A 12,554-nucleotide genomic window follows, 5' to 3' on the forward strand; every position below is an offset into this window, starting at 1 on the left:
ATTAGAACTAATAAGGTTCCTCCTTCATTTATTAATCTGTTAAAGGAGGAATTTGTTGGGATTAGCCCCTAGGCTATTTTTGTACTTTATTTTCTTTTAGTTCATGCAATTTTATTGTTGCTCTTCAATAAAAAAAGGCTGAAATAAAGATTAATTAGTTTTTAATTCAATAGTGAAGATGATTGTTAATTATATGTATTTGGATTTGAGGTAGAATGTTAACGGAAAGAAGAACACTAATTTTTTAATTAGTCCCATTGTGCATTATTTCAAATGTTTGGGGCACACTTTGTGCATCTTTTCTATTTGCACTAATTTTGTGCCTCATTTCAGTCTGCCAACCACTACGCATCTTTTCTATTTTTGCATGCTTTTGGCATTTTTTTCCTTTCCAATATTAATAATCTTAATTCAAATTCCATTAATAAAAAAATAAACACATTGAAAGAGCAAATAATATAAATAAGATATCTATTTTACAACAATTATATCAAAATAATGCTTGTCTATACAAACATGAAATTGACCTCCTAATCTACATCCTATTATAATTTAATTTAATTTTGAAAGATTAAATTTTGCAAGGAAATTAATTTGTAGAACAAAATAATTCCAAATTTCATTCAAGAGATCAACCAAAAATGATTTGTCTAAAGAAAAATAACCATTTTAGAAAGTGGGATTTCAATGCATGTCAACAAAACATTTCATATTTTCATTTATCATTTAAAAGCACATACAAACACACTTTTCTTTTCAACATCATCACAACTAACATAAACTCAAAAACCACTAATGAAATCACTAACACACAAAATCACTAAAATTGTAGGAAACATATTTCAATAAAAAACTCATAAGCTCATCACAGCTACAACATAGAAGTATAACTAATAATCAGTGGGGCCTTGATCTGGAGGAGGTGGTTAGTTAAACACTAAAAAATAACTATTCACCATAGCTATATTAGTATTGATCAAGTCAAATTGCCCTAGAATCCATCCCATATCTACATTATATCTCATGTCCTACTGGTTAAGACATGTCTCAATTTAATCAAAATATTGATCAAAGTGAGATTCCATTTGGTCAAAATGCTGTACCATTTCTTTGTAGAAATTCTAGTCAGGTCCAGGTGCAGGTGCAAGTGTAGGTGCTTGAGCAGAAGCTCCTCCTTCTTCCTTAGAATCTCCACCCTTAGAACTTTGATCTCACCCAAAGAGTGCTAGAAAAGAGGTATAATAAAGTAAATAGGAAGTTTTGTAGGTGGATCAGGACGGATAAGATTGTACTTCTTTTAGAAGATATAAGCAACTAGATGTCCTAAAGCCACATTTTTCTCTCTTATTATTAGGAAGCCTAATATTAGAGAGTTTATAAATGTAAAACATGATAAGTTGGGCTTCATCAAAAGGTTTTTCAATCATTATCAAATATGTGACTGTGGACAAAAGAGGAATCAAGTTAATGTAATAACCAGCTTTTGGAATAATTGAGGTTCTCAAAACGTGCTGGATATTGAGGCATTTTGATTGAGAGTGTAAATACGAGATAAATGACTCACTTTGGCAACACCTCTAAGAGTTTGATTTATTTTTGAACAATTAAAGTTAGCTCTAGAGGTTAAGGTGTGCTCTATAAATCCTTGAGTTCTAAGGTGGAGGAAGTTGCCTAAGTTTCCTTAGCGATTTCTACTCATTGCTTGAAAACATAAGACGTAATCATTGTGTGGTCTTGGTTTACCTTCATGTTAGCCAGATAAAATTGAAAAGTATATTTATGAAATTCATAAATGAGATTTAGGATAAATGAAAACTATGTTGAGGCAATTAGGGGCAAGATAGAGAAATTGATATCATTTTGAATAAGGAGTCTGTAAGGTACAATTTTTGCAGCAAAATACCTATATAATGTACCCTCATTCTCTTTAGAAAGAAAATTGTCATCCCTATTAGATCAAGAGGAAGATCCCTTAGAGGTGCGGGGGCCTTTGCTACTGCTTTCCATTCAGAAGATTTGGACTCTAGAAGGTTTAGAAAAGATGAGAATGTGAAGAAAAACTTATCTAAAAGAAAATTTATCTATCAGATAGTATAAATTATGGATCGTACGTACGATTTTAAAATCTTAAGGGATATAATAATTTTTATACATATGAATGGATACGGCCAAAAATGAAATGGCTTTTCATAAAATGCCATTTCTCAGGCGTCCTTTTATATAAACATTTTACCATTGGATCTTAGAGACGAACACGTGTTCATCTGGGAAGATCAAAATATTAAAGATCAATTTATGATGGTTAGGTTCATCCCCCATAAGAACTAACAACAGGATCGAATAGATGAAATGTGATTTTGTATGTATGATATGTGATCAATAACCAATATTCTCTATAAAATTATCTCCAATCATACAGATGAAATAACACATATCGTATAGTATGATAACATCATCATACAATATGAAACCCTATGAAAAACTAAGTTTTGTGTGGTTAACTTAGAAACCTTTCATGTACATGCTATAGAATTTATACAATACAAAAAATTTTGTATAGTAAGAAAATAATATTTAAAAACAAGATATGATAAACAGAAAACCTTTTTCAAGCAATATGACAAGCTTCCAATAAAATAAAAAACAAAGCAAGCACAAAACTAACAAAAAAGAAAACAATCAAGAAATAAACAAACCATCAAAAACAAAATATAAATAATAAACACTTACAATAACCTAAGAATATAACCAAACTTACAATTACATAATAAATCAAGTTTGCAGAATTTTAATTTAAGCATTAAGATCAATCACACCTAATCTGATCCTTAAAGTGTTAAATATGTCAAAAGAATGTTGTTTTATGAAAATGTCTGTATGTTAATTCTCCATAGCAACATGATGCAATTTAATTTCTCCCTTAGTTACATGATCTCTAATGAAGTGATGCCTTATGTCTATATGCTTGGTTCTTAAATATTGAATAGGATTCTTTGAAATATATATGGCACTAGTATTATCATAAAAAATGAGAATTGTGCCAATAGAAAATCCTAAGTATGTCAATTATTATTTTAACCAAAGAACTTATGCCATAAAACTACCTAAGGTAATGTATTCTTCTTCAGTAATAAATAGGGCTACTAAATTCTATTTCCTACTAAATCAAGAAACTAATGATTTTCTTATGAATTGACCAGTTCTCGATGTACTTTTTTGATCAACCCTACATCTTATAAAATCTGAATTTGAATATCTATTATTTTTAAAAGAAGAGTTGTGCTTAGGATACCAAATCCCTAAGTTTTGAGTTCCCAAAAGATATCTCAAAATTCTTTTAATTGTTGTTAAATGTGATTACTTTAGATCTGATTAAAATCTAGTACATAAATAAATACTGAACTTTATATCTAGTCTGCTGGCATTCAAGTAAAGAAATGATCGAATTATACCTCAAAATATCTTTTGATCAATAGATTTTCCCTTAGAGTCCTTATCAAACTATACTAGGGAACTCATAAGTATAGTCTCTTATTTAGCATTATCCATTTCATATTTCTTATGGTTGTCTTTAATATACTTCGATTAACTAAGAAAAGTTCCTTTCTCATTTTATTTTATGCTAAAATAAATAAAATAACTCAAATCTCTCATCAAACTCATCTCAAATTCACTAATTATTTTTGAAAAATCATTTTATAGATATTTATTTATAGATCCAAATAAGATATCATCAACATATATTTAAACAATGAGTATATCATCTCCTATCATTTTGAAAAAGAGAGTGCTATCCAAACTTCCTTCCACAAATGATCTCTCTAATAGGAAAGTGCTTAACCCCTCATACCAAGTCCTAGGTGCCTATTTTAGTCTATATAATACCTTCTTTAATTTAAACACATGATTAGAGAATTTAGAATTTTCAAAACCTAGAGTTTGATCATCATAAATATTCTCTTATTTCACCCCATTAAGAAAGTCACTCATAACATCCATTTGATATAATTTTAAAACTTTTAAATAATCAAAGGTTAACAAAACCCTAATTGCTTCATGTCTTACTATAGGGGCAAAAGGTTTCTTTAAAATCAATCCCTTCTATTTGATTATATCCCTTGGCCACCAATATTGCCTTACTTTTAATCACAACTTTTAAATCATTCATTTTATTTTTGAACACCCACTTAGTTCCAATAATACTTTGATCATTTGGCCTTTCAATCAATTCCCAAATATTATTTCTTTCAAATTGATTTAATTTTTCATGTATGGCCAAAATCTAATATTCATCCAAAAGTGTTTGATTTATATTAGTAGGTTTAATCATCGATATATAGGATGAAGGGTTCACTTCATTGCTAAGTCCATACCTACTACTAACACCCTCACTAGGTTCACCTAAAATTAATTTCTTAGGGTGATTCTTAGAAAATCTCCATGCTCTAGCCAAAGGATGTTCTTTTCCAACATCTTCTTCCAAGTTTTTCTTTTCAATTCCTTGGGAGATATTTTCAATATGATGCTCTTCCAACCTTAGCTATTTTGAAATGCTAAATTCATCAAAAATAACATGTGTGGTCTCTGCAGCTATTAAAGATCTTCTGTTAAATACTATAAAAGATTTTCAAATGCTAGAATATCTAAGAAAAATTCTTTTATCAATTTTAGATCAAATTTTTTTAAAGGAGTTTTACCATAATTATGAATGAACACCTTCCATCCAAAAACATGCAAATGTAAAATATTTGGTGTTCTACCCTTGAGAAGTTCATAGGGTGTCTTGTTCAATTAGAACCTAATATTCACTAGATTCAGAATATAATAAGTTTTACTAATCGCTTCAGCCCAAAAATATTTTAAAAGTGAGTATTTTGACAATATGGCTCTAGCAGCTTCAATTAATGCTTTGTTCTTTCTTTGTTTTATCACATTCTGCTGAGGAGTCCTAAGTGCTGAAAAGTTATGATCAATTCCTTTCTATTTACAAAAATCTTCAAAATTTCATTTTAAAATTCTTCTCCTTGATCACTTTGAATTGATAAAATCTAACACTCTAATTTACTTTGAATCCAAGTACTGAAGTTTCTAAATTTCTCAAATGATTCACTCTTATGAAATAAAAATCTAACTCAAGTGAATTGAAAAATCATGAACTATCACAAATTCAAATACTTTACCTTCTAGACTTACAGTGTTAGCCGATTTAAAAAGATCCATTGTGAATGATTTCCAATGATTTTTTTGTTCTAAGATCCTCAATGGAATGAAAGAAGGACTTCACCAATTTTCCTAATTGACATGAATCACACAACTGATCCTTATTACAGTCTCGCTTGGGTATTCCTCTAAATAATTATTTTTGGGTAATTTTTCTAAGATTTTTCATGCTCACATGAAAAAATATCCTACGAGATAACCATGATTTATCAATAATCATTTTAGACAAAAGGCATTAGAAGATTTAATATAATTCAAATCAAGCATTCACATATTATTTACCATAATTTCATGCAAAACATCAATTCTATTTTAGCTTATTATGTAGCTAGTGAGAATGTTTTTTACTCTTCTCAAAAGAGTACTTTTGTAAAAGCTAGAGAGTGAAACTCCTAGTTTTTTATAACTCATTTTTAATTTTTTTCAATGTTAAACCCATTGGCGGGATTTCAGCACGTGATGGATGGGCGATCGCCGGCCAATTTTGACGGCCAGAAAGATTTGACTGCTCATCCTAAGTCATCCTGCATCTATTCCAAGTCATCTACTTTGTCATGGGATGATGATTTTCCAAGGCTCGGCTATTTCAAAGGTCCTTTAGTCATAAGGGAACCAAAGGAATTTGTTTTCAATTCCCCTCCTCCGGTTCTGGGTAAGGGTAAGGAGAAATTGGTTGTGAACAAGGTTCAAAATTTTTCTCCTATAAAGAGTGATGTGTTGAAATCGAATGAGATTGGATCTTCCTCTGCGAATAGGAAATTACTAGTCAAAAGGTTTGGAAACTTTCCTAAATCGGATGTTACTTTGGAGGGAGCTACTTTGGTCCAATCTAAGGAGTTGAATCCATCAGATATTTGTATTATTGCTCCAACTAATGTGGTTGATGGGGAAGTTCTAAGAAATACCGTAATTGAGGATCTTAGATGGGGGGATAAAATTCTGAATAATTCATGGAGTAAGAGGCCTTACATTAAGGTCGATTTGTCAAAGGAGGATCAATTCTTATCTGATGATGGTTTGGAGGTGAGATTATTTGAGCCAAATGTGGACATCAAATCAAAAAAGCTTCAATACTTGGTGGTGGCTAAGGTATTTGGCAAATTCACTTTAACTCATATGGTAGCTGATGAACTGTGTTAGTAATGGTCAAAGTTCGGCAAGTTTCATCTAACGGTATTTGGCTCTGATTGGGTCCTATGTTCTTTTTACTCTAATGAAGCAGTTGATAATGTGCTATCAGGCGAGCCTTGGTTCATGAATGGACACATTTTGGGTATAGATAAATGGATCCCAAAATTCTCACCTGACTCACTGAAAGGTTTATCTTCTCCTATTTGGGTAAGATTGCCCAATCTACCGCTTTACTGTTGGGATGAAGTTAACATGGCAATGGATAGTTTATTTGATTAGAGTACCTTTACTCATCGATGGTGACATGATTCAATGGGGGAGAAGGGAATTTGCAAGGGTGTGTGTTAGAATAGAACTTGACAAGCAACTACACCAGTGATACTGCAGTGAAGGAAGGTAATAACTTTAGTATCCTTGCTTCTTTGGATGGTGAAGAGGATATTTTGGGAGATAAAATTGGATCAATTGTAGAAGAGATTGAGTAAGAAGAGTTGATTGAGGTTGAGGTAGTGGAGATAGAAGCTATGGTAATATGTCCAGAACATATGGGGATGGATCAAGCTGAAGTGAATGTCATAATGAAGGATCAAGGAGGATCGAATCTGGCTATCTCTGAAGGTAATAATCTGAAATTGCTTAAAGAGCTAAGGTCTCTAGGACTTATGAATTCTTCTTTTAGGCTGAAGAAGGAGTTGAATAAGAAGAGGAGCGGGGGTCCTTCCCCCTCTTGGGCTTAAATGAGTTCCTTAGATTTTAGGAATTGTAGGGGGGCAAACAAGACAGAGGCCTCCTTATATTTGAAGGATTTTGTGAAAGAGTGGGATGTTTTCTTTATGGGTATAGTGGAAACTAAGATTTCTAATCTTAGTAGAAGAGAATTCAACATGTTCATGGGAGTTGATTGGGATTTTTCATGTTTCCTTCGGTGAGTATGTCAGGAGGGATTCTGGTTATTTGGAGGACTGATTTGTCTTCTTTTACTCGATCAAGGTGTAACGGGGGAGTTGAAAATTGGTAATAAAGGAGTGTGGATTGTTTCCACTATTTATGACAATCAAGATTGATACAAGAGGAGGAAGTTATGGGAGCTTGTGGGGAGGTATTCTTCTTTAAAAATGCCTTTAGTAGTTGCAGGAGACTTTAATTGTATTCTATCCCAAGAAGAGAAAAGAGGTGGGAAGAAATTTAAGTTTTCTCAAGGGCCTATAGAAATCCACACAAGCTCCCATAACAGTTTAATGGAGGAAAATCTCCTTTTGTTGAGATCCAAATAAAGGAATTGAATGTGACTCTAGCTCGTTCAAGCACTTGGTGGAGACAAAGGGCCAAAGTTAAATGGCTTAAGGAGGGAGATATTAATTCAAATTTTTTTCAAGCATTTTCTAATGTTAGAAGAATCGGGAATGTCATCAATTAAATAAAAAATGAGGAAGGACATCTACTTGATGATCTATCAGCCATTAGAGAGGTTTTCCTTAATTATTTTGGGAACAAATGGAGACAAAGGGAGTGTTGTTTGGATGGCTGGCCGACTCCATCTAGAGGTTTAAATAGTGATGAATGTAAGTATCTTGATCATTACTTCACATTTGAGGAGGTGGAAGCTGTTGTTAAAAGCTTTTGACACAAAATTTCTCCCGAGAAGGACGGGATTTCTTTCTCATTTATCAAAGCTTATTGGAAGGTGATTGGTAAAGATGTTTAGCAAGCAATCTATATTTTCATATCATCGGCTAAGATGTGCTCTAAATGGAAAGAAACATTGGTGGTACTCATTCCTAAAGTAAGCAACCCTCTTCTTCCTTCCAACTTTAGGCCAATTAGCCTTTGTATGTCAATTTATAAGGTTGTTGCACAAGTCTTGTTGCATAGATTGATGAAAATAATAAATTCATTGGTGATGGATGTTCAATCGATTTTTATCAAAGGAAGATCTTTATTAGATCGCATCTTCCTTGCACAAGAAATCTTCCACAAGTTTAGATTCTCTAAATCTAAGAAAGTTTTGGTTGCTATCAAGGTAGACATGGATCAAGCGTATGACAGTATGGCTTGGGAAATACTTAAAACAAGTACTTTATTGTTTGGCTTTCCTAAGAAATATTATGAACTTTTGATGGAATGTGTAAAAGATCCCTCTTTTTCAATTATGATTAATGGAATAGATTCTAGTTGGATTAAAGAGAAGAGTGGCTTTAGGCAGGGTTGTGCACTATCACCATACCTTTTCATCATTTGCTCTCAATTACTTACTAAAGCCATTGTATTGAAGGGAAATAATATGGGAATTAGAGTAGCTCCTTTGGCTCCAAAAAGTAGCCATCTTATGTTTGCCGATGACATCCTAATTTTCTCTAAAGCAAATAAAGGGGAAGTAAATATGATTCAACAAATTTTAAAGGAATATTGCTGCTGGACGAGGTAGCTGGTTAACATGGAGAAATCTGTAGTTATATTTGGGAAATCAGTGAGTACAAACTGGAGAAGATGTGTTTTGAATCTATTGGGGTTCAAGGAGGTGAAGGAGCTACAGTATCTGGGTGTAAAAATGTCATTGAGGAGATTAAGGCATTCTGATTTCCTATATATTCTAGATAAGGTGTTATTTAGATTGGATGTTTGGGGGAAAAATATATCTCCTCTCCAAGTAAATTGGATCTAATCAAGTCTGCCATTCTTTCAATACCGGGTTTCTTCTCTGTACACACTTTGATTCCTTTAAGTATTTTGAAGGAATTATATAGATTGTGTAGAGATTTTCTATGGAGGAAGGATGATGGTGATCCAGGTTTTCATTATGTGGCCTAGGAAGATCTCTATAAACTGGTATGTGATGAAGGCCGAGGGGTCCATTCAGTAGTGCAGTCATTAGGACCCTTCAGAGCTAAGTCCACTTGGAATTTCTTGAAGAATCCAGACTCGTTACTCAATAAATCTTTATCAGTAAAATATGGAAGGAATGTAATACATGTTGATATTAAGAGGTTTAATTCTCCAACCTGGAAGATTTTAATCTGCGGAGCTAAAGCTTTACAGCTAGTTGTCAAATTCAAAATTGATGCAGGAAATTCTGTCAACATTTTAAAAGACTACTACATATGGGATAGGAGGCTAGAGTTATGGCCTACTTTCATTGTTACAGTTGAAGGTGATTTTCCAAGCCAAGAGAATTTTATCTTTAATGGTAGTTGGAATCAAGTTGAACTTCTGAAATTCTTTGGGAAGGAAATGGTTGATGTAATTTTATAAATCAAATTATACCCGGAATAACCTGAAGATGAAATGGAACTTGTTAACTCTTTTTTTGGCAAATCTATAGCTGCATTAGACATGTCTTATGCAGAAGACAAATCAGATGCCTGGAGCTGGTTTAAGAAACTTAAATTAATTCCACGGTTAGAGTGGTTCTGGTGGCGCCTTTGGAGGAATGATATTCCATCAAAATACTTTTTTATGTATAAGAGATTAGCATATGATAATCTTTATCCTAGAGGTTGTGATTCGGTGGAGAATTTAGAGTATTTATCAGTTACATGTGTAAAGTGTAAACAAGCAATTGATTTGGTTAATATATGGGGTTTCTCAATTCCTATATTTAATTCATGGGTGGAATGCATGCTGAAGCTGAAAAGCATTTCGAAGGTAAATCTATTCTCTGCAAATTTATATTGCTCATTAGTTTTCTTCTCTTGGAAAAGTATAAACAAGTTTATTCATAAGGGGAAAGAGATTGGGTTGTCATCTGTGGTTTCAAATGCCATTAGTACTACATCTATTTCTCTGAATTTTAATTCAATTTGGGATCACTCGGGTGTTAATCAGTTGTTAAGACTGTTCTCATATACTTGGCATCCCCCACCCCCCGAATGGATTAAAGTCAACTTCGATGCAACTTTGTTGAGATCTAATGAAGCCGAATTTGGTGGAGTATTTAGAGATCATAAAGGTAGATTTCTCCTTGCTTTTGGAATCAAAGGTACACATTGGGACAATGGATTTCTGGAGCTATTGGCATTCAAAACTTTAAAAAAGGTTATCAAGGATTGGATGATGGATTCAAAAGGTATTATTCTTGAAAGTGATAGTTACAATGTTGTTAACTATCTAAAGTCTGCAGTTAAGAAACCTTTCCCGGTCTATGATGATAGGTGTGAAGACTTCTCGTTCCTCAAAGAGTTTGATTATTTTTTATTTAATTGGGTAAATAGAGAATGTAATAAGTTAGCTGATTGTTGTCTTAACTTGGCTTTATTGGGTGATTTTATTTGGGAAGATCTTTGTTCAAATAAGATTCTTCCTAATTTATTGTTATTATTAAAGGAGGATAGTGATAGGATTTCTATCACTTAGTATCTTGTATTACGAGTTTTTTTCTTTGTTTAATGCATTTTGCAATTTCAAAAAAAAAAAAAACTAATATTCAATAAGTTGTGTTTTAAACCTTCTACCACTAAAGCATTCTCAATGAAAAACTTATTCAAATTTTTTATTATATGTGCACCTATATCTTTCTTAGTGGTATTGTCTCTCATAATAACCATGCCTCCATTCCTGGTTTCCAGCGATATGAATTGTGTCATATCTCTAGTCATGTGCTTCGAATATCTATTGATAGGTACAAAATGCTCTCACGATGTCTTTTATGAGATTGTTTCAACAAGATAATCAAATGTTAGACTTGGGAATCCAAACAATTTTGGATTCTCCTCTTCCCCAAAAATAATCTAGATGCATGTTTGATATGATTTATTTTATGCACCTTAGGTTTTCACATATGATATGATTGAATATGAATAGTGCAAATGTGAGAAATATGTCCAATCAATCCATAAGAAAAATATTTCACTCCAGGAAAATGATTTATCAATCAATGTGAGTTATATTATCTTTTCCTAGGTTTTAAAATTTTAGGCTTTAGATTAGGATTAAAAAAATCTTTAAGTGTTGGGGGTATCCTTTCCTCAAGAGTTTTTATTTTCTCTCTAAAATATGAGTTAACACTTTCTAAAAAAGCATTGTTAACTTTCAAAGTGCTCTCTATTATCAGATTCATTGGTAAATATTCTAAAATAATTTTTAAGTTCTATGTGTGATGATTTCAAAAATTCATGCTTTTTATTCAAATCATCAAACTCATGTAATAAATTTATATGGTTGGTATCAATTAATGTGTGATCATTCCTAAAGATTTCATGCTCTTTTGTAATTCTAAAAAATTTATGTTCATCCTAGCATACAACTTGTTGAGTTTGATATAAGCAGTATGAATCTTGTCAGAAACTTCAAATAAATCATCGTAAGTTAAGTCACATATCTCTTCTTGATTTGATTGATCAAGCTTGTCAGCCAATAAACACAAGTTTGTGTCTTCCTCCTATGCTTCTATTTTTGTGGAATCTAAAGCTGAGTCTACCCAAAATGCTCTCTATAATCTCATCTTACCCTTCCTTACATTGCTTTTCTCCTAAACCTTCTCCTTGCTTTGCTAGGATTAGCTTTAAGATTTGGGCATTCAGATTTGATTTGCCCATGCTTCTTGTATTCATAACAAATTACATCATTAAAAGCCTTAGTATTTCTATGAAACTTACCTTTATTCCATAACTGACGTCTCCTTTGCTTCTTCTTAAAAAAAATTCTAAATTACCTTATCATTAAGGCAATATCATCTTCATCCTCAGGCTGAGATGGATTTCTATCAAAATCATCCACTTTTAATTCAATATTTTTCTCCTTCTTCTTGTCACCTACATCAATCTATCATTATGTCACTCTTTACTAATAAGTAATTAGTTATCCAAGAAGATTGTTAATAGAATAAACATTTAAGTATTTTGATTCTATTATAGCTATTTTCTTTGTATCAAAAGTAGTAGGGAAACAACGAAGAATTTTATTTAATTTTTCAGCATTTGTTAGTTTCCCACCTAAAGCATGTAATAAGTTTCACCTCATTTGTGTGAAATGAGTATACATGTTAGTGATTAATTCATTAAGTTTCATATGAAATAGTTCATAAACATGTTTTAGAATATTCAATGTAGATTGTTTCACCTCATTAGTTCCTTCTTATATAATGCAAAGCATATCCTAAATTTCTTTTCCAGATCTACAGGTTGAGGCACGCATATAATCTTCAAATTTAAGTGCACAGAAAAAATTGTTTAAACATTTAGGATTTAGCTGAGCTAAGTCTTTTTCTT

This window comes from Dendrobium catenatum, unplaced genomic scaffold (genome assembly GCF_001605985.2).
Source record: "Dendrobium catenatum unplaced genomic scaffold, ASM160598v2 fragScaff_scaffold_916, whole genome shotgun sequence".
In the NCBI taxonomy this organism is placed as follows: Eukaryota; Viridiplantae; Streptophyta; class Magnoliopsida; order Asparagales; family Orchidaceae; genus Dendrobium; species Dendrobium catenatum.